Genomic DNA, 23,780 nt, shown 5'->3' with positions numbered 1-23,780 from the left:
GTTAGATATTTGATGCTATAAAAACGGGGGTGATGTCATGATTGACAGCTGAGATTGATAGCTTCTAAGAGTGAAGTCACCAATGGACTATTTTCAGGAGGAGATTAGAGCTTTAACTTTGGAGCTTTAATTTCAAAATTTCCATAATTGTTTATTTGACACTGACATGATGAGTTGTTCTGCATTATACTTTAGTGTGGGCGGGGCTGCATTATACTTTAGTGTGGGTGGGGCCTTGATTAGGGTCGGGTACCGTTTACATTTGAATCGGTACCGGTACCTGAAATTCTGTACCGGTACCCATCGGTACATTTTCTCCGTACTTTGGGGGCTGTTTACATCAATAACTGTAAAGAAACTGTAAGTCATTTATAGAAGTGTTATTGACTTTATGCCAGAGCTGCCTTGATCTTTGTCTGCGATGTTTGATTACTGTAATATTTACCAGTAAATTGTAAGCTACTACTTACTTAATAAAATTCATAAAAACAACCATATAATTTTTTTATTTTATTTCTATGAAAAGATTCCCCACAAATTCTATGTTGTGTATCTTCTGGTAATCAAATGAAGAAATACAACATTAATTTAATGTATCTTAATTTAATTAAACAAACTTTTTTTTCAAACAAAATGCTGCGCTTTATAAGGGAGCTTTATAGCCTACTGTTAAAATTAAAACATGGAAGAAAAATTGTGATTTAGTACTTAAAAATTAAATGTTATTACATTGAGACGTATCTCAATTCTACAGTACAACAGTAATATATAAACCAGACTTTTATTTTGATGGGTTGCCGTTACCTTTGAGTTTCTGTGTGTTTATGATGTGACGGTAGTTTTTCCTCAATGTGAAGGTAAAATGCTCGTGAAGTCAGCATGAATGCGACTCTCAGGCTCTGGAGATGAGGTTTATTCATACATTTATACGAGACGGTACACGGCAGAGATGGAAACACACGATCGTCATGCGCGATTCAGCGTGTGTGTGTGTGTCAGGCAAATTAAACCGCCATTCTTTCACAGAGAAACGCAGAATTCGTATATAAATAGTTTTTTTGCAGTTTAATATTCACAAACACTAGTCTATATCACCAGATGTGTTCTCAGGTACTGAGATTTGGTACTGATTTAAAGGGGTGGTAAAACACATTCTTTCGAAGGCTTGATTGTGTTTTTCGGAGTGCACTGTGTTGTGTTCATGCTTCGTTTTGAAAAAAAATTGCATGATTTTACATACACTTTACCTTTATTCTACACTGCTCTGTCTCTCCTTGTAAAAACGGTCTGATGGTTTCCTGGTTCCATGAAGTCAGTCCCTCAAAAATACGCAATGGGCTCTGATTGGTTAGCTGGCCCGGTGTGCTGTGATTGGCTAACCGCCTAGTGCACTCCAGCTTACTCTTCTCCACAGCAATAAAAAATGGCCTCGTCCTCCTTATTTAATATTCTCGGAGGAGGGGTTTATGTAAATATTGTACCTGATGATTTCAGCGAGTCTGGAGGAAAAGGCTGTAGTTCCCTACCGGCCGTTTGCTGTAGTCCCTGCAAACAGCAACGTTACACACGAGCTAAAGTTAGAAAAGTGAAATCCTGTTTTACCACCCCTTAAATGAATCTGTACACGGTAGTACCGACATAATTCGGTTGGTACCTTTAAAAATACAGAGTTCTGTACTCAACCCTAGCCTTGATAGTGTGGCTCCACTTTTTGCTCACTACAGCGCAGACTCGGGCTCCAAGTTCACTGCTGCACAAATTCGAGACTCAAGATGTCAGCGCCATATTGGGACACTGCCGGCTTCCCTTACTATAATGGAAGAGAGTGAATGTGTGTTTTTTGTTTTTTACAGTCTATGGAGTCAGACAACACTGACAACTCTGTGAATGTTTGATTCACTAAAACATATGACACATAAGAACATTTATGTGGGAATCGGACTATACCAGTTGCACTGTATATCATTGATTCTTTAAAAAAAACATCTGATAAGAATGATTTATTCTGTAATTGGACTGTACTAGTTGCACAAAACTAGTCTGTTTTGTGCAGTAGATTCATTAGCAGTGTTGAGCATACAGCGTTAACATAACCGAATGTCATTCAAGGAAAATTATAACACGGCTTGTGTTCTGCAAGCCCTCACGCAATATTAGGACAGTTCATCCACTGCTGGTAGCTTTTCCAAGCTCTCTCAATCAGCGCGGCTTTGTTCAATAAATCTCTCTAATTTGGACAGAGCGGAATTAAAAGGCCAGAGCTGAGAATATAGAGCACTGACAAACATGAGGCACATGGATATGGCTTGAGTGTTTATGGCCTCTCTTTAACAGGCAGTACTTTGCGGATTTAATCCCACCGCCAGGCTCCAGTACTTCTTTCCATCGACAGATTTGTGGTGTCTACCTTTTATTGATTTCTCTCCACTCTTTATCACTCGGTGTTTACTGTAAGTGAGTTGTGTAGCTCTTTGTGTCTCAAGCTTTGTTGCTCCGCACTGAACATCTTAAACAGAACAGAAAGGAAGAGAAAGGCCAGTCTGGCTCGTGTTATAGAACATGTTAAGAAACAGGTCTTTAGCGAGAGGAAAGGAACACTAAACATGTCTCTCTTCGGGTTAACATTATGAGCACATTTTCAACTTTTAATAGCTTCTGCACTTCACCTAGAATGGAATGCTGTTGGCGGCATTGAGATGCGTCTGTTTCGAAGGATTACCGCTATCAGCACTCAGAGGCAATTTGTCTGGGAAACGCATCTTTCGGGGGATAGAAATACACATTGGACGGGTCCGCGTTCCATAACTTTGACAAATTACCTCATTACTTCACCTAGCTATAGATGAAAGTACAGGAAAGATTATGTTCATCAAGTCCCCCACCTACTATAGAGGCTAACATGAGGCTGTTTAGCAGTACAGCAACACTGTCTGATCGCATATCCTACCACAGATAATATCTCAATGTTCACAAACTGATATGAGTATCCTCTGTAACCAGAAAGATAAAGTAAATAGCCTCTATATGCGTTCAAATTTCTCATGGTTCAGTATGTATCACAGTTTTGTGTTTGTGGCTTTGGTTCATAAAATAAGTTCTCCGCCATTACATTTTTTGGAAGCAGTTCATCGAGTTCCATTTATTGTCTATGTTGCTCTTGACATACAAACAAAAACACGTTTTTGGATGGTAACTTTTTAAAATGTTTTTAAAGAGGTCTCTTATGCTCACCAAGGCTTCATTTATTTGATCCAAAACACAGTAAAAACAGTAATATTGTGAATTTTCTTTGTTTACAGTTTAAAATAAATGTTTTCTATTTGAATACATTTTAAATGCAATTTATTTCTTTGTTGGGAAAGCAGGATTTTCCGCATCATTACTCCAGTCTTCAATGTCACATGACCCTTTAGAAATCATTCTAGTATGCCGATTTGCTGCTCAAGAAATATTTATTATTATTTGCAATGTTGAAAACAGTTGTTTACAATTTTTTCAGGATTATTTGATAAATAGAAAGTTCATAAGACTGCCATTTATCTGAAACAAAGCTTTTGCAACATTATATCAATACAGTCAATTTTGATCAATTCATCCTTGCTGAAATGTATTAACTTCTTTAAGTTTCCTTAAGTTCTTTCCCCCAAAATTTTTATTCTCGACCCAAAACGTTTGTACAATGTTGCAAAATCTTTCTATTTCAGTTAAATATTGTTCATTTAAACATTCTATTCATCAAAGAATAAAAAAAATAAAATAAAAAAATTGATAATAAGAAATTGTTCTCAGGAAATCATCATATTAGAATGATTTCTGAAGGATCATGTGACACTGAAGACTGGGGTAATGATACTGAAAACTTTGCAGCTTTGCATCACAAATACATTTTATTTTAAAATATATTCAAACAGAAAACAAAATTCAAATAGTTTTTTTTTACATTAATAATATTTCACAATGTTCCTGTTTTATGGTGTTGTATTTTTAATACATGCAGTCTTAGTGAGCATAAGAGACTTGTAAAAACATTTAAAAAATTGTGTGTGTGTGTGTGTGTGTGTAAGCATGCAATTATGTAATAGAGTATATCAAATGAGACATACTGGCAAATATACAGTCTATGTATGTGTATGTATATAGAGCATACATTCATACATACAAGCATGAACTAGCCATAAACACTATATATACGCATACAGTATAAATGCACGCGGGCACACACACACACACACACACACACACACACACACACACACACACACACACACACACACACACACACACACACACACACACACACACACACAATAAATTAAGTAAAAATGATATGCAAGTTAAAAGCAGCACACATACACAAATATTAAAGCACATGGAGTTTGACTGCATCAGTTACACTCAGAATTATATTTGCATCTTGGTACATAAATTTGCAGCTTGACCTGTACGGCCAAGTATGTTAATGACTCTTAAAAATGGACAGCTTACAATTCCAACACATTTAAAATGTATATTTTCAGAGCTGTCGTTGGACACAGAGATGAACCGTAGCACAGAACCGTGGGTGGTAAACCATGCAGTTCCAATTTTTTTATGGGAACGGTTTCAGCCCTAATAGCCAGACATTCTGAAACATTTACAAAGCCCATTCACAAGCCTCTTTACACATTTCTTTATGTGGCCTTGCAGGATGAGGTTTGTTTTGTGGGCGGATAGACTAATGGGATTCAAAGGGGAAAAAGACTGTTCACCAGACTTCAGTACACACGAGTACCTCTGTAAAAATCATTATTGTTTTATAATTCTCCCCTTCACCAGAGGTACAAATAGAGCCAATCCTCTCTAATAATTTCAGGTCATCTCAACCAGTCAATCTAACCCCACAGCCTCTGTAGAGCTGGATGGCTAGCTTCCATAAATCAAACAAGTAAAGCTGATAACATAGGCTAACCCACCGTGCACATCAATTCTGCCTCACTCTTCAGTTCTCCAGGGCCGGTCCGAGTGTCTGTTTATACTGGCCGCTTGGCATCTCCATCAATACTAAAACAGTATTTGAGCTGGCTTCACCCAGCTGTCATTCAAACTGTGAGTGCCACTAATAACATGCCATAAACAATGCAAGGGGGAAGCAATAAGAACAGCAAGAGGACAGACACTCACTTCTCCAAAGTAAACACAATGGAATGAGATGGTTTCATGACTCCTCTGACACAACGGTTTCATCATCCAACCCTGTGCTCTTCCTTTGATGTGAACGGTTATATATACACTGAAGAGTAGAACAAACTGAGCTGCAATATTCTTTCTGTCAATATAGTCAAGCATCAAAGTCGGGACAACCTCATATCCTTCAGCTTTTTGTTCGAGGTCAAGAGTCAATGCACAAACACAAAAAGAAGGAAAAACATCAATGTCATTGCATGTGCCCATACACACGTACCCAATTAGATTAAAGCTTTTCCGACAGCACTCAAATGGATGTGAACATTATGATGCTCGGCTTTACAATCAAAGCAGTTTCTCGTTTCAGTATGCTTTCATTTTTGCTGCATTTGCTGGGTTAATAGGCAGTACCCTGTGCTCACAGCCTTGGACTCATGGCTGAAAACAAAGCCGTGTGGAGGTTCCTCAAAGTGCAACTAGACTAGAGAGATCTGCTTTATTCTCTGGGAGGTTTAAGAGAGCACTTGCAACATTAATTACTGTTCATTCAGAACGAACGATTCACCTCAGCTCAACAGAGAATACAAGAAATATAATGTAAAAGAAAATCCGTATATAAAGAGGGGAAATGTTTCCAAGTTTCTGGACACATGTTTGAATGCTGTTGTCAACCAAAAAAATAAAAAATAAAATATAAAAAACTTGAACTGGAGAACTGAATCGAGGAAACAAATATGGATGTGACTGCAAATATGACCTGGTTTATGTAGTATTTACTTTAGTAGCTGTGTTGTGGGAATTCAGGACAGATAAACTTTGCCCCATAAACAAGGCTGCTTTAAATCGCATTGCTAAGTCATCTGTTTGGGACAGTCAAGTTCACATTCCGACCTTTAGCAGGATTTAATGATGGAGAAGGGCCACCACACAGACAGTGCTATTTCAGGGACACTCCTGGTATGATTGCAACCTATCAGCGGTGTCAACAGATCAGTCTGCCAACGAAGGCTCAAAGGTCAAAGCTTTTAGCCGAACAAAAGGCCAATTTACCTCCAATTCAATCTTTCTTTTTTTCTAAACGCCTGTCTTTCTTTCTTCAATCAATCATCCTCAACTCATCTATCCACAACATTCATATGACATGAAATTTGACTGCCTTCAGAAATGCATTGCAGATCTAGAGAAATGTTTATGGAATGAGGCAAATAAATAATGTCTTAAAATTGATTTTATGAGCTGATTACACATTCTTTGTGTTAATTTTATTTAAGAAAAATGGTCAGTGATGTGATGCTCATTTTGCTCATCCTATCAATGTATTAATGCAGTTCATTCATACAATGATTACCACCTTTTCCATGAGCATGTTTTTAATTTCTACAAACCCGATTCCAAAAAAGTTGGGACACTGTACAAATTGTGAATAAAAACAGAATGCAATGTGGAATTTTCAAATTTCAATATTTTATTCTTGTCAGGATTTGTTTTCCCATTATCATATTATTTCTGACATGTGTATGACTATATGCTTACAAACCCGATTCCAAAAAAGTTGGGACACTGTACAAATTATGAATTAAAAAATGAATAAAATTTACAAATCTTAAACTTATATTTTATTCACAATAGAATATAGATAACATGTCAAATGTTGAAAGTGAGACATTTTGAAATGTCATGCCAAATATTGGCTCATTTTGGATTTCACGAGAGCTACACATTCAGGTAGCAATAAGAGGCCGGAAAAGTTAAATGTACATATGAGGAACAGCTGGGAGACCGATTTGCAACTTATTAGGTCAAATGGCAACATGACTGTGTATAAAAAGAGCCTCTCAAAGTGACAGTGTCTCTCAGAAATCAAGATGGGCAGAGGATCACCCGTTCCCTCAATGCTGTGCCGAAAAATAGTGGAGCAAAGTCCGAAAGGAGTTTCTCAGAGAAAAATTGCAATGAGTTTGAAGTTATCATCATCTACAGTGCATAATATCATCCAAAGATTCAGAGAATCTGGAACAATCTCTGTGAGTAAGTCAAGGCTGGAAAACCATGCTGGATGCCTGTGATCTTCGGGCCTATAGACAGCACTGCATCACATACAGGAATGCTACTGTAATGGAAATCACAACATGGGCTCAGGAATACTTCCAGAAAACACTGTCGGTTAACACAATACACAATTCACCTTTGTCGGTTAAAACTCTATAGGTCAAAAAAGAAGCCACATTTGAACATGATCCAGAAGCGCAGGCATTTTCTTTGGGACTATGCTCATTTAAAATGGACTGTGGCAAAGTGGAAAACTGTTCTGTGGTCAGATGAATCCAAATTTGAAGTTCTTTTTGGAAAATTGGGACACTATGTAAGGGTATGGGGTTGCATGAGTGTGTGTGGAATGGGCAGCTTACACATCTGGAAAGGCACCATCAATGCTGAAAGGTCTGTTGTAAAAAGAAGAGGAGATGCCACACAGTGGTAAACATGGCCTTGTCACAACTATTTTAAGATGTGTTGATGCCATGAAATTTAAAATCAACTTATTTTCACCTTAAAATTATAAATTTACTTTAGTTTTTATTAAATTTAGTTTATGCTGTATTCTGAATAAAATTGAAATTTGAAAATTCCACATCATTGCTTTCTGTTTTTATTCACAATTTGTACAGTCCCAACTTTTTTCCGAATCTGGTTTTGTACGTGGTCTGTCTGTCAACAGTTTAATACATTCTGATGTCTTTTGCTGAAAAGCATAGAGTATATCAAATAAAACATATTGGAAATATAACAGTGATCTGATGGAAGTAGTACCCGAGTCAATGGCAGTCCACTGACAGCAGTTCTTTTGAGTCAAGAGTTGGTTACTGGTTTTCAACAGTTCTTGGGTCATCAGCACATTGTACTGAGGAAACAGTTTGGACAGAAACGAAGAAACTATGAGCTGCTGATACAGTTGACTCAAATGAGGCGAGAAATGAAAGGTGTTTTTTATGATTTCTCATGGTTTATGTAAAAGGTCGACTATTTTATTCAATTTATATGCTCTAGACATGTAAAACGTGTTTCACATCATTATTGGGTGCTTTAATAATAGACCGCATATGTGAGACTTCATTGCGTAATTACATAAACGAACCAGTGATATATAAAAAAATGTTACACCATTTTAATTACAAAGGAACTGTCTGAAAGAACCAGTCTCCGGAAAAGAAACAGACTTCCCATCACTTATTCTGAGCACATACAATTATTATCCCAGTCCTTGCTTTTTCATCAACATATATACACTTCCGCCCTAATTCTACCAGACATCCCTGCTCTCAATTCAAAATTTCCATGTCTGGCTTGATCTTTGAGTGTGCACTTAGTCCAAACTTAGATAAAAGCTATCAAGAATGCACTTTGAGGCTCATATTGCTGCAATTCGTCAAGCCACAACATTTATGGTGAGAGGCCTGAAAAGGTTTACATTACAGTTTTGTGTGGGAGAACCACTTAACAAGCAAAGATACTGTATACCAAACAACACTGCTGTATTCAAAAGCCCCCAATATCAGCCATCATATCACATACTCTCATGTTTCCAAGATTATCTGATGGAATGTGAGTGAGACATGGAGCATACTTAACAGATAACAAGAGAAGAAACAAAAATCTATTATTCATATTTCAACCATAAGCGGCTGGTAAAAGAATAGAGGGAGGGCCTGCTGCTGTTTTTTCTTTCTCTTTTCAACGTCAAGGTCATGCGTATTAGAGATCACAGAAGACATCGAAAGTGTGTGTGCCATAATACACTCTCTCTGCTCACAAACACACTCTCTAAAGTGCTCCAGTAGCATGTATTACCAGACTCCATCAGGGAAAGGTGTAAGAGGTATACGTTTCTAGGTAATGGGAGCTGGCAATTCCATTTAGATGGAGTGTTTATGTCTAAACTTAACCCTGTTTTCTTCAGCATGCCAACTAAGGCAAATCTGAACGAGAGACATGCAAGTTCAATAAGCGCAGGAATACAAAGTAGTGGAAACCGACGGTACCTCACACAATTTTACACATTTAAATAACTAAATGCATTTTTTCCCCACTAACTGAAGCACGTCTATTGCAATCTGTTGCATTCTAGAAACTTTCAGAAGAGCCTCACTAGAGTTATTATCTGATGAGACACTTGGGCCGGATTCACTAAACAGCGGCACTTTAGCACGAAGTATTTTAGCTCAAAAACCTGTCATATGCAGCCTCAAGTGTGCTTCAGTTGGGAAGCTGTTATTACGAATTTTCATGCATTCAAGATGGATTCATTCAAATGACTCAGGTACACAAACTAAAACAAACAAACAAGAATGAGATAGATAAATATACAGTAAGAGCTTAAATCGGCATACTTTTACTCAAGCTATATGATTTATTTATCTATGGTATACATACCATGGTATACTATATCCAAGATTGATCTAAGAAATAATGAATTGATTAAAAAGTTAGATAAAATATACGCTTTTAACATACAAAGTAAATAATTCGCATATATCTGAATAATTTTTGACTTGACTTTAGGACCGTAGAAATGTCTGCTGTCTTTACAACATCATGCTTAATATTTTTCCCCACAAGCACTCATACATGAAAATACACTGATGTTTGATATTTTAGAAAGGTGATTCCTCACATTTTGAAATTTTGAAAAAAATATATATATTTCTGAAAAAAAGCACTGTGGACAAAAACACTTCACAAAGCTGTGGACAGAACGTTTCATGTAGAAATGCTACTCGGATATCAATGAGAAGTTTCCCACTTGTAAAAAATTACTTCCGCTTAGTTATTGTGCCTATAAATCATAACTACAATATTTCGGAATATTATACATAACCTCTTACAAATTTACTTGACCAGCCACTATAGTTGCTGCCTTCAAAAGAGATGTAAGTGTACATTGTCTATCATGACAGCAGTAATACATCAAAAAAAGATCAAATGATGAATAAAAGCATTATAAAACACACAGAAACCAGATATTGGTGTAGTTGCACACATTCTGGATTTTAAATGAGCTCCATTTTCCACAACTCAGAACTGGGTCTGCACAATGGTAAGCAGAGTTGTGAAAATTGCATTCAGCACAGGTTTTTTGGCAGCAATTGTGCGCTTATCTGATTTACATAACTCCTGTGGTGAATCTAGTGCTAACACAGCACACGCTATACATTCTTAGTGAATTACATCCTTATGTTTGGGTAAACTTGGACCAAATGACTTCACGATTACACTGATTTAGTTGGTTGTTGTTTCTCAATACAGTGCACTTCAGTACTAAAAAAATAAAAGTATTTTTTACCAAACATCATTATTATTGTCACTAAGGATAAAGTTTGGAGTGGTAGAAGATCAAAGCATACACTAACAGTGGCCCCTGGTGCTTTCTGCACTGACTTGAAGAGGTGAAGGACACTTTCACTGCAAGACCCGAGCTTTGTTCAGCTGTGCTTTGATGCAAACTTCATGTCCTAATTTCACTTGTCACACTTGGTTTCTCAGACTGCTGTTGCGTTTCTCCTCCATCTGAGTCCAAGTGTGTGGGATCGTGCATGCATGTGTGCGCGATATTTCCTTTTCTCTCAGCGTGTGAAGGACTTTTATGAGAGCTCCATTCATATTTCCTCTCAAGGCACTCTCTGTAAAGGCTGCACAGGAGGAAATTGAGCTTCAGCTATGGACATGAAAACACTTGAGTGTTCTCCTGCAGCCTGTGCCATGTGCTGCTCTTATTGCATGTGCTTTGTGAGACAGAGGAAAGAAGGCATAACTCAATCAGAATACCTCATTTTGAATGGCTGACAGTGGTGAAAGATGCTTTATGCAGACAGACAGTTGTCACCCACCAGAGTGGGCTAACAGAGCCATGCTGTAAGGACACTGCAACATTAACTACAGCATGGGGTGGACATGTGGGCACTTTGGGGATGTCAAATCAACCACCACCCAGTAGATATTTTAAACCATTAACTAACATAAAATTAATCTAACATGAAAAGCAGCTATTTTTAAACTCTTTACTCCTGTTCAGTAAAAAAAAAAAAAAAAAAGATTTTGATGATTTGTGTCATTTATAGAAAAACCCTAACACTTGGTCACACTACTGATAGCTTTGTTTAATTTGCAACAATGTTAATTATAACATGTTAAATCAAATTTACTGCATTACCATATACCCAATTCTGTTAACTCTTTCCCCGCCAAACACGGAATTTTCCATTATTTGTGAAAAAAGGGATCCCTGCCAAACACAGATTTTTCCGTGTTTTCACTCTTAGATGCTTGAGTGTGCTGTTAGACATCTTTTGAATGAGTGCATAATCTCCTGATCAAAACACAGGAGAAGAAGAGGCAATAAAACAAGCAATCGTAAGTAAGCAGGTGCATTTGTAAAACAATGTGATTGTTAACATTAAAGAGCATATTAATCAAAACTGCCTAATGTTACTGAATAAAATGTCGACCCAGAACGAGCTACAGGACTGTGTAAGCATTAGGGGTTTTGATGGACTGGACCTACACCATCTGTGTTTGATCATCTCTCTGAATCTGATCTTGATGTAGTCTTTGACAAAAATGTGATTTTCTCAGCTTTTTGTTAAAAATGTTGCTTTTTTTTATTAAACTTACTCATATTCAAGTGCTGCTAAAAAAAAAAATAGCATGAAGCTAGAATTAAACATTTTTGTTTTTTGTTGTTTAAAATAAGAGAATATATCTTTAAAAGAATATATATTTCTTTTGATATATTGCATGTTCAGATATTCCAACAAGAAAATATTCTATGGGCCATCACATTTTTGTGAAAATTATCAAAAACCCTAGCGGTAGCTGGCAAATTTTTTTTTAAAAACTCTGGTGGGAAGTGCGTTAAGAGTTGGAAAATAGTTTGTTTTTGTTTTTAAAGAAGTATCTTATGCTCATCAAGGGTGCATTTATTTTAAAAATTCTAAAAAAAAAAACTAAAAAAAAAACTGTTTTAATATATTTTAAAATGCAATTTATTGGTGTTATAGCAAAGCTGAATTTTCTGTCATTCCCCTCCGCAGAACCTGATTTCATCAAGCGCACCAAGTTCCTGGATCAAAATCCAATCAACTAATCAGATCTGAGGGACTTGTTTACAGTTGATGTCAACTTTAGGCTTACAACCAGGGTAAGTGCATCTACAGTGTTATTCACCTATAATTTCCCTCTGAATTTAGGGATTACTTATTGTTAGGGATATGGATATGATAGGATTAAATTTCTAACTCTGCAAAATCAGGATGTGCATTAAGCTTTAGTGCATAAGTTTATTTAGTGCTCAAACATTTCCTATATCAATATAAGTGTTTAAAACAGTTGTGCTGCTTAATATTTTGTGATAAAAAAAAACTTTTTTTCAGGATTCTTTGATGATTTACTATTTAGACAATATTTTAGCATTTGTAGCCACGTTTTAGATGTTTTGTTTTGCGCTTTGCTTAAAGTTTTCAGATAATTGACGTTTAGATGTGCTTCTAGGGACAGCATGACAGGAGACCTGAACATTTCCTACAGAGACTTCTTTTAGACAGACAGCCCCCCCTATAAAAGTCACTGTATAATTCGAACACTGGGTTTGATGAAGTCAATATACAACTACCTCAAAGGTGTCAATTAGGGAGGGAGAGACAAAGAGAGATGAGAGGCACAGTGCACAAAAAAAAGAGAGATAAATAAAAGTAAAAGAGAGAAGGGGATAGAGAACGTGAGGAAGAGGCAGACATTAGCAAGAGGAGAAAAAGAGAAAGCTAGGCAGAGTAGAGAAGCCTCCACTGTCAATTTCTCAGCACAATCGATTCCTGACAGAGAGGCTTGTGGCAAGAAAGGGAATTAATAGCCCTCAGCGGAGTCCAAACAGTGCAGGCTCACTGACTCCAGAGAGTTTTCCTCTGACCCAACACAGGGAGATTAGTGAGCTGTGACTAGCATCCCCTGATCCTGAATCAGTTTAAGCACGTAGATAATCCAAAGCCTGGGGATTTGAGTCTCCCAACAATGCACAGGGGTCCTGCTGGGTGTGCTTGCTGCCTCTGATTTCCTTCGCTCGAGAGGTTTGGAGGGCGTTAGGACAATGAACAAGCACTTAAAAGGCAACATGAAAAAGCATTCCTAACACATTTTACTTGTAATGTAAATTTTGGAGTGAAACTAGTGTGAAATGTGGGCTACGGCAATACTGCTTTTTACCTCCGCCAATGTGTCCTTGGTTATGTCGAAATTATTATAATTTTTTTAAAATGAATAATTAGTGTCATCTTCCCCTCATTAGAATAATGTGCACTGAAGAATATTGCACAATAAGTCATTAAAAAAGTAAACTGGTTCCGTTTGTCAATGTTGTTATTAAGACTGAGTGAGATTTATGCTTATTGCTAACATCTACAGGATGTAATTTTAGCAGCATGAATATGGCTAATGTCATCCAGTTGCATAAACAATTAAACTGCTATCTAAAAGTTTTACACAACAGAACGGTCAAATTTTTTCAGTAATGACCAAGTATGTTTACTCATTAAAAAAATAAAAACGTGACAAAGTCAGAGTGCAAAGACGCATGGGATGTTTTACGATAAAAAGCACCAGATTTCCTCACATTCTGAGAAGCATATGGGTTACGCACATCTACTGTATGTACGTTCTCTGTCAGATCTGAAAAAGCGCTTCAGATATTTCAGAGCAGGCAGCCATATGGTGTGAGAGACCTGGGATAAATGGAGCTCGGTCGAAAAGTTTGTTTGATGTAACGTAGTGTGGCAGGCAGAGACGCTGTTTTTTGAAGACTGGTGAAACATCCAGAAACTCAGTTGTCCAAAGCCAACCCTTTCTGAATCTCCGGACACGAGCTGAACTAAATCTGAAAATAACTAAATTAAAGTATGACTTAAACCTTTTCTGATTCATTCTGACAACACTATCATGCAATATGTCAGCAATAATAGTGTAAAATAGATACTTTTAGTGATACTTACACTTCTTTAGATTGCCAAAACCCTCAAACTCCAGTGAACCCGGAGGTGCTAAGATTGTCCTATTGTGTATTCATGGACCATCAATGTAATGTATAATGTAACTGCAATTCTTTTTTTTTTAATTCCTTGATTTTTTTTTATTTTATGTTTTGTTAAGCTTCTTAGGCTTCTAAAATTGCACTAGAGGTTATTTAAAAGGCTCCACCAATAGCCTGGTCCTACCAGACTCTCGTACATTTCTTTTGTATAGAGAGAGTCAGTCTGGCCATTACGCTGTGTTTATGCAAGTGCAAAAACATTTAAACATATTAATTAAAACTTACAATAGGACAAAAACAGCTGACTCTCGTATTTTCTTTTGTTTGAAAATCTTTTTACAAGAAATCCTGCAGGTCGTCATGAAATTTGTTTCTCCACCTCCAAGAAAGGACAAGTGCTATCCATTATGTCTGCTTATTTACCTAAATGTGTTTTTCCTTGCTTTATCCGAGGCAATTAAGCCATGAGTTGACTTTGAAACAGTAGACTTCACATTATACGCATCTGTGGCGAAGTTACTTGATTTTCACGTCAATACATATTTATTTTAATGCAAACAATGCGCTGTCACTTTAATTCAATGCGTACAGCTCAGCAAAAAATAGACTTGGGCCACATCCATGTGCAGTGTGAAAGCTCTAACCGGTTAACATGGGTACACAGGAAAAAAAATATGCACCACATACGCACTGCAAACAGAGTATGTGTGAAACAGGAGTAACGGAGCTCAAACTTTTCCCAAACCCCGTGGGGAGGAGGGCCACAACATCATCGCCACCATCAAAACTCAGGGAAGATTGTTCTTGCTCCGGCTTGAACGTCTTATCTCTTTCTGCCGCCATTACTGAACTACCACTCAAACTAGCGCACGACATCAGCGTCATCGTTCTCAGCCATTCCCTCCGTTCGCTGATTAGCCCGGTTAAAATTTGACTGGAGAAAACCAGAGAATATAACTGCAATCCCAGATGGAGTTTGAAAATTGAGCGGAAGTATGTAGAAGGGTGAAGCCAGGCTACTCCACCAATGAGGCAACAAAAAAAAATGGTTACACTTAATTTTAAGGTGTCATTTTTACTGTGTAATTACAGATTTAAGAACCGAGTAATATCAAATTAACATCATGTACTTAGTATAGGGTTAGTGTAGGATTCAGTTGAGGGTTAGTTTCATGTAATTATGCATAATTGACTTGTTAAATTTGACATGTCAATTATGACCATAGTAATAAGCACACTGTAAAATAATACTTAAGTTATTGAATTAAAATATTTTATTAAAAAAAATACGGTGCTAGTAAATATTAGTGGTCTGACAAGACCTTTATTTTCTGAGACAGGACAAGATTTTTTTACATAGTATTTTTTAAGAAATCCTCAATGAGTTAAAATACTAGAAAAATTGTTTGCTGGTGCATTTGAAATGTTAACTCATCGTCTTGTAATGAATGTATATTCAGTTTTACTTTCTGAGTATGAATTATCATATGCAGTAAAAGACAACAAGCACTGCTAGGGTTTTTGCCAAAAACTCCACTGACTGGCTTCTCTCCTGTACGATCGTCTCTTCAGACCTTAGAACTGTACATGAGCTTCTTTTGACCACAAACTGATCATAGATATTAAGTGCAAACAATAACCATAATTAAAGTACTCAATGTTCAAAGTGCAAATAGTGACCACATTTGACTTCCAGCATGATACAGAGCTAACAGATGGTTATAAGTACACAGAAAGCTTTCCTACTGGGAGATATTCGCATGTCTCATGGATTCGCTTTCAAACAGCGGTAACTTCTTGAAATCACGTTTGAACGAGAGCTCCCGTTTACTTTTCACTTTCAATTTTGCAATCGTGTGTATTCTGTGAATAGGGAGCCTTGGTGCTGAACGTGCAATTTAAAATATAAGACAATTGTCTCACGTTTCTGTAAGGCAACAAATCTTTTGCCACAGTAGAGTCAGTCTCCTTGTCTCGTTTTCAGTGCTACACGCGATGTACGACTCGAAAAGCTGTAATGGATGAGCTGATGGAATTGAAGCGACTGTTATCCACCTGAATTAAATTGTTTTTATTTCAATAAAAAGCAAAACTACAGTGAAGGCGTAATGTAAACATGGGTAACATACATAACAACATAAACAACAGGGTTGGCACTAACTTCACCCTCACACTCCATCACGACCAGATCGTGACAACATGACACGAGACAGCTTTTCACCATGACAACAAATCTCGTCACAGTTTAGTCTCGTAAGATCTCGTGACACGAAATTTCATCACACCAATGTTCCCTCTAAGCGGAGTGCGTGCACGACTGTGCACTTGTGATGCTGCGCAGACGGCAGATGCGAAATGAGGGGAGAAAATCCATTTGATTGTACTTTAAATGCAAAATGAATTGCAGTGCTCTGTTCAACCGCTATAGAGTTAGTTTCGCTATAGTGTTGGAACCGGTGAATGCGGTTTACAGGTTTCATTGAGGGAATGATGTTGTGTGTGAGCGGCAGAGAGTAATTTTTGTGGTCCAAATAGATGAGAGGCAACGTGGAACGTTGAAATAAACGTCAATGTTTTAAAGAAGAGTGGCTTGTTGTGGAAATAACAGATAATGGGCACAGCACAGTACAAAACAGACATTTACAGTTACATACATCACTAGTGTTAGTGTAAACTCAAACCACCTCAGTAACACACGTCAGTTTAAATAGATGTGTGCGCGGTTTGGGTTTCAGAGATGTTTAGAGAAGTTCAAAAGTTCCCTTTTTTAACAAATTGAAGCATTTAAACTGATATAATATCAGTTTAAATACTTAAATTAATTTTTATATTATATCATAGGCTGTTATAATTATATTATATTGTAAGCCTAATAAAGAATTGACATCACAAGGGGATTGTTTAGGGATCCTTGCCATTGAAAAATAAAAATACAAATGATACAGAAAATCTTGGAAATTCATAAGCAATAAACAAACATTTAGGTTTGATGGTTTAATGCCGCCTGTCAGCAATAAAAACAATCTCAATGTAACTGCTTCATTTTTTCATATTATATTATTATAAAGAATGTAACTGTGCTGGGGGAGATTTTTTTTTTTTATAGTTTTTCTTGCGAAGATTTGTACAGTTGACAACACTGTAAAAAAAACAACCTCAGTCAAACTAAAAGAGCACATTAATGTTAAAAGTTATAACTGCATGATGAAACCACTTTGTGTGTGTGTGTTTACGTATGCAATATAGGTCTGGTATAAAGAATGCTTTTGCTCAGGTGACCAAAATGTCCGCCCAATAGATATGTTTTGCTCAGTGAGAAAATAATTGAGAGGGAACATTGCATCACACCCCTAGAAAATATTAATGAGCAAGTAATTTTTAGTGAATCTTTGCTGCTTTCATTAAACTGCATTGCATCTAGGAATCAATATCAGCATCAGCCACTGAACAACCATTAACCCAAAAAATATTTAAAGGGGTCATAACACACACAGTTTCCAGCAATATCGTGTTATTCTTGAGTACCTATAATGGTATTGCATCATTTATTTCTCCGAAGAGTCTATAGTTTTATCAGATTAATTAAGACTGATTCACTGTAATGATTCTTTCCAAAAAAGCAGAGCTTGTGGAAGCATGCAGTGGGTGGAGCTAAACAGTCACAAGCACGCGCACACACACACACACACACACACACACACACACACAATCCATCGGCCAGGAAAAGTGCCCATACAAGGAATTACGCTCTTTATGTCGTCATACAGTTCAGAAACGTATCTGAAACCTAAAGGAGTGTATTTGGCACAAACATATGCAGTCATACGTTTAACTAGTAAGAATGCAGGAAATAGCTTTTGACCGCCCCTTTAAACTTGTTTGCGAAGACGCATGCTACATAAAATGAATTACATTCACTGTTTCAAGCTGATTGACAGCACTCATCATTCCCCAGTTCAGGTGAACCGTTCTACTTGCACAAAACTCATACAACACAAACAACTGTCTAATTTCTCTTAACCTTGACCCATAAATGCTACATTCTTGAACCCTGATGGTCTCAGCTGAGTCATCATTCTATTGCTCAGCTGTAGAACTCTACTTTCTCTGGCTAAGTGAGTCATATTCACTGGAGCGACAAAATAATTACTGTATTTAATGTTACTGCCGTAGTGGCTCCTGATAAGGAGAGAAGAGACATCAGGATTAGCTCACAATGTCAAATATGACATGTTCACTAGTGTATTGCATGATAGATTAGATAGTAGGCGAGAGTAGTCACATTGGGGAGTTCACAAGATTACATCTAGTACAACTGCACAAATTCTTGCTTTCTTCTAGCAGTGAAAAAACAGCAAATTTTAGTTTCTAATATGCAGTTCAAAAACATCTCAAATTAAATAGCAATTTTTATCCTCCAAACAAAATGGACTATCATTAAACAGCAAAAATGGCTACCCTCAAGTCCAGGCGTGGGGACTGTTAAGGAAAGTTACTTTGAAAAGTAATGCAGTACAATATTAAGTTACTTTTTTTTTTTAAAGTAACTAATTGTGTCCGTTTTTTTATTTTTATTTTTATTTTTTAGAAAAAAGTAATGTTTAAGAAGATTGTTAGTGTTCACAACTCACTTCTAATGTGTGTGAACTTTGATGGGTTAAATGCAGAGGACAAATTTCAAGTATAGGTTATACTTGGCCTTCACATGCCACTTTCACTTTCAAGGGTGTTTTCATATATTTCATGGTGGGGCATGGAATCTTAGCCACAAAAATAGCCTGTAATTATTGATTTATTGATTACAATTGATTTGTATGAAAAATCTTATCGTTTCAAAATGATCTACTTTTAAATTTAGCTAAAAAGCCTGGTCAATGCGTGTTAAATTAATTATATTTTTTCCTGGGCAATAAAAGTCGATGGTCAATAGCTGCTTATAGTTAAGACTTTAAGGTCTAAACAGAAGCTGACTTCCAAAATTAAACCCAACTTGGAAAAAAGTTTGACAACTAGCCCCAGTCTACCACTATAAATCAGAAAAAGGAGCTGTTATGATGTACAAATAAGTGGGCTCTACAAATACAAACATTGTGTGTATGCATACTTTTCACTGAAAATCAAATCTCCAGTGTACAAAGACAACAGTGCATGCTGGGGGTTTATTCATGTGAAACTCTTCTGCAGCTCAGCTGCACAGTAAAATATAACCTGCATGCAGTAACTGTCTGAAAGAGACCAAATACCCCATGCACTTATACTCAAATTCTGGTCATGTATTGCACTCTGGTGTTTTTGAGGTACAATGTATAATAAACGAGTCTGTGACAGAAATGACAGATTATAGTGTAGTGCATCTACAAAAGTCAGATATTTGGAAGCTTCCCAACTTAAAGATGGGAAACTGAGAGGGAGAGACAAAGAGGTAATGAGATAGAGAGGAGCCGGATGGAACGGGAAAAGAGAGGGAGGTGAAAGTGAAACAGGTAGTGAACAAGAGAAAAGGTGTGTGTGTGTGTGTGTGTGGGGGGGGGGGGTGGAAGAGAGAGTCAAGAAATAGAAAAACGGGCATGCAGGAAAATGAGGAAGTGCCTCCAAACAGCGGAAACTTTGGGGAAGAATAAATGTCACTGTTCCAAAAAGACTGAAGCCATATTAATCTCCTGGATAGCCTTCAAGCCCACCGCACATTAGAGGAAATAGCCCAGCTAGGCTGCCGACCCATTCAATCTTCCCTGCATTCCTCCGAGAATCTTTTGTACAGCCAAGGCCCAATGCAATAAAGAGTGATTGAACATCGCTTGAGAAACCACCCATGGAAGGAGCCGGTTTACATTTTAATTATATCAAACAATAAAGCTGGAGAAAATCGGTAGAAGCAGGTAAAGGCTGCAATTTACTGCCAGGCAGAGCTATTTACCTCATCAGACTGTGATGCCTTTTTATTGATGTTAAGGGCACTGCTTTGAAGAGGAGTGCTGTATAATTATACTACATCAATCTCGCTCGGACCGCACCATGGTATTTGATGTAATTGAAATTATGGAAATTGTCAGGCAGTGTTTTAAAAGAAAAATTATTCTAGTGTAACCTGCCAAGGCACCGAAGCTGTGCTGATGGTCAGGGTTTCTTCTAAAAGTTTACCATTTATTTTTTTATTTACAGTGCGCACACGCGGTGTGTGTGTGTGTGTGTGTGTGTGTGTGCGCGTGTGTGTGGGGGTGGGGGGGGTGCATGTTTTTGTGATGTACGAGGACACACGTGTGTAATGACATAGGTATGACATAGGGCATTACAAGAAGTGGTTGAAATATGAGGACATTGGCCATGTCCCCACTATTCAAAATGCTTATAAATCATACAGGATGAGTTTTTGTTTAGAAAATAAAAATGCTGAATGTTTCCTGTGATGGGTAGGTTTAGGGGTAGGGGCAGTGTAAGGGGATAGAAAATACAGTTTGTACAGTATAAAAACCATTATGCCTATGGAATGTCCCCACATTTCACAAAAACAAACGTGTGCGTGCGTGTCGTGTTCATATTTGGAAGCTCAGGACACAAACATAGGCTGGTGATAAGAGGGCTTCAGCGAATTGGGATGCCCAAAAAGTCTGCTATCATAGGTTAATCACAGGCTGCTATCACTGTTACTTACACCCATAAAACCTGAGAGATAAACTTTGTGAAGTTATGCTGTATCCCACTGGGCCATGATTTTGTACATGAATTTAACTGCAGCTATAATATTTATGTCCCTGTAAATCATTTCTTTTAAGTGGACTTATATAAATTGTTAAAGTGTGCAACTAAAAAAAAAGTTCAAATGACTGGAATTACTATGGAATTTTATTTATTTTTTACACATTTGTTATATATATGAAACTAAAATTTAAACAATTTTACTTCTGGAAAGTCAACAACTGCAGCTTACTCTTAGCTTCGAATGGTATAAATCGCCTCTGAAGCGTACAAGAAATGAATTCCAACAATATGCTTTACTTCCAAGGACTTTTAAAATGAATGATAATTGAAGAGCTGTACATATTGAAAAATATAAGTAAAGCAAGTGAGAAGAAGGATGGCAATTATGTATCTACACTTTCTTAGGTATGCAATATAAAAGAGACTTTGCTGAGCTGATGCTGAACGTGCACTGAGAATTTAATTCTTTTGGAAGAACTATGGTTACAGCATATGGTTCCAGCAGAGACTTGCCTCATCTCGGTTTTCCAGAAAAAAATTCACTCGAGTTAGAAGATCTTTATACGATTGGTTGACGGATTGACGGCTGATGGGATTCTCGCTTGTTTGCCCTCTGCCCTTGTACATCTCAGAGGCTTATATAGATCTCCGATCTCCCCAAGCGTGTGACACATTAACGATACGGCTCTCGTAATAGTAAATGACAGTGCTGCTAGCCGTTGGCTATGCTAATTTAGTGCTATATCGTCGATAAACATCAGGGAAAGGAGGATAGAATTGTATGCAGGCCTCTTCGAGGGGTTGTGGCCTTTAAGCCCCACTTCCAACAGCACGGTGCTAAACATCCCCGGGAGTGAGTCTCGACCCCCCAGAAACAGTTGTGTCAGGCTTGATTCTGACACAAGGCTAACCGCAGCAGGCACCGCAGACAAAGGTCACGGTGCATACACAACACCTCCTCTCCTTGCTGCTTTTCCTAGCGGGACAGAAGAGCATTTGTAATATTCATTAGGGATGCTGAGCTCCATGCAGTTGTGGGATTACACAAACCAAATACATAGAATTGAAAATGTTGTTTGTCAATTTGCTCAAATTTATGACAGCTGAGGTAAAACAAGGCCCTGTGGAAATGTTTGATGGGGTTTGACCAAAACTCTGAAAGGAAGTTAAGTAAAACAAATATCTAATGATAAAATGTGATTGGATGAGACAGAAGACCAGCTGATGCTTGTCTGGGGTGCATGTGTGTCTGACAGCACCTTTCTAGAAAGCAGCATAGCAAGAGTGCACTGTTACAACAGAAAAAGTATTTTCGTCCATCCATCCATCCATCCATCCATCCATCCATCCATCCATCCATCCATCCATCCATCCATCCATCCATCCATCCATCCATCCATCCATCCATCCATCCATCCATCCATCCATCCAAACTCATTAGCAATTCTGCATCCAGAAGCAATTTGGGAATTAATTTGCAGTTTAAAAAACAGTGACTTTTATTCACATTTTATACACAAAGATGTCACTTTTATAGTAAATTTTATTTACTAAATAAAATTAAGTAAAATAGGCATCACAATACAGGGCTTGACAATAAGGACTGCCCAATGGCCCAGGTCCAGTGTGAAAGACACTCGGGCCAGTTGACGGAACGGTCAATTGCCTGCTCCAGCGAGTGCTGAATCCTCACTGAAGTTAATCATTTGCGCATTTGTAAGTTTTGCCTATTTAAATATTCAAGCGTACATAGACGAGAAAGTGCCTCGTGTGTCACTCAGTTTAGTTCTCGTATGCACAGCAACACTAGCTTAACACAGTGCCCGAATATTCACACAAACTTGTCAAAATGCCTGTCTTGTTGAGTAGCATTGTAAACGTAGTAGGGTTTGTCTTTTAAATGAACGCAATGATATATGTCACCTTCAGTGATTGTCATTTTCACAAGTTTCATGGCCCACAGAATATCAAAACATGCAAATATCAAAAGAAAGAACAGAACCTCTGCTTTATTCTAGCATCATGCATTCTTTTTTAATCAACACTTGGAAGGTGGGAAACTTTCATGATGAAAATAACTTTTTTTCGTAAAAGACTAAAGTTACATCCAGATCAGATTCAGAATGATTATCAAAACACAGATGGAGTAACTGTTAGATCGGGTTCCTCAACACCTCACAGCTTCAGTCCTATAGCTTGTCCTGGGTCAACATTTCAATCAAAACAGCCATTTTGATAAAGATGCTGTTTATTGCTATTGATCGCGTTATTTTTCATATGCATCTGCTTATACGAGATGGCTTGTTTCTTTTTCTTCTTTGCCTGTGTTTTGATCACAAGATTCTTTACTCGTTCAGGAGATGTGGAATTTCGCCTCCTAGCATATAATAGTGAAAACAGGGAAATCCAGAAAATGTACATCAATGGCAGATAAGCATTTTCTTCTTTTATACAGTCTATGGTTCTCATAAAAGACAAGATGACAAAAACAAAAACAAATTACTCACTGCTCTTGAATAACTTAACAAGGGTTAATCTATATTTATACAGTGAACACTATGCAGTGATATTTTACATGATTACTATTTCTGTAGCCTACCTGAAAATATAGTTTAGACCTACATGAAAAATAACATATAATATATACGTATACACACTAGGAATTAAGTTTGTGAAATGTAAAAAACATGGACATTTTTATTTTTATTTATTTATTTTTTTCTGTTGTGTTCAGTATTTTCTTCCAGAAACAACGGACCATATGAGATTCCAAGTCACAGTTCATCACTTTGCAGAGCGCTCGTGGACTGTTTTCCAAGATGGCTGCTGTCCGTGAACGCGTAATGCA

General features: G+C 37.3%; 1 protein-coding gene and 1 long non-coding RNA gene across 4 annotated transcripts in view; one reads left to right on the top strand and one right to left on the bottom strand.

The window, feature by feature from the left end:
- LOC137055981 (uncharacterized) overlaps positions 1–23,779 on the top strand; it is a 184,015-nt gene extending 160,236 nt beyond the window's left edge. Inside the window, exons 3-4 of the long non-coding RNA XR_010900149.1 lie at positions 12,249–12,355; positions 23,667–23,779. This is a non-coding gene — a long non-coding RNA (uncharacterized lncRNA). The remainder of the gene's footprint in view (positions 1–12,248; positions 12,356–23,666) is intronic.
- The window catches only part of ca10a (carbonic anhydrase Xa), a 240,428-nt gene that overhangs the window by 95,865 nt on the left and 120,783 nt on the right, over positions 1–23,780 (bottom strand). The window lies entirely within an intron of this gene.

This window comes from Pseudorasbora parva, chromosome 21 (genome assembly GCF_024679245.1).
Source record: "Pseudorasbora parva isolate DD20220531a chromosome 21, ASM2467924v1, whole genome shotgun sequence".
Lineage (NCBI taxonomy): Eukaryota > Metazoa > Chordata > Actinopteri > Cypriniformes > Gobionidae > Pseudorasbora > Pseudorasbora parva.
The sequence above is the reverse complement of the archived record's forward strand: the minus strand, read 5'-3'. Positions and strand labels throughout refer to the sequence as shown.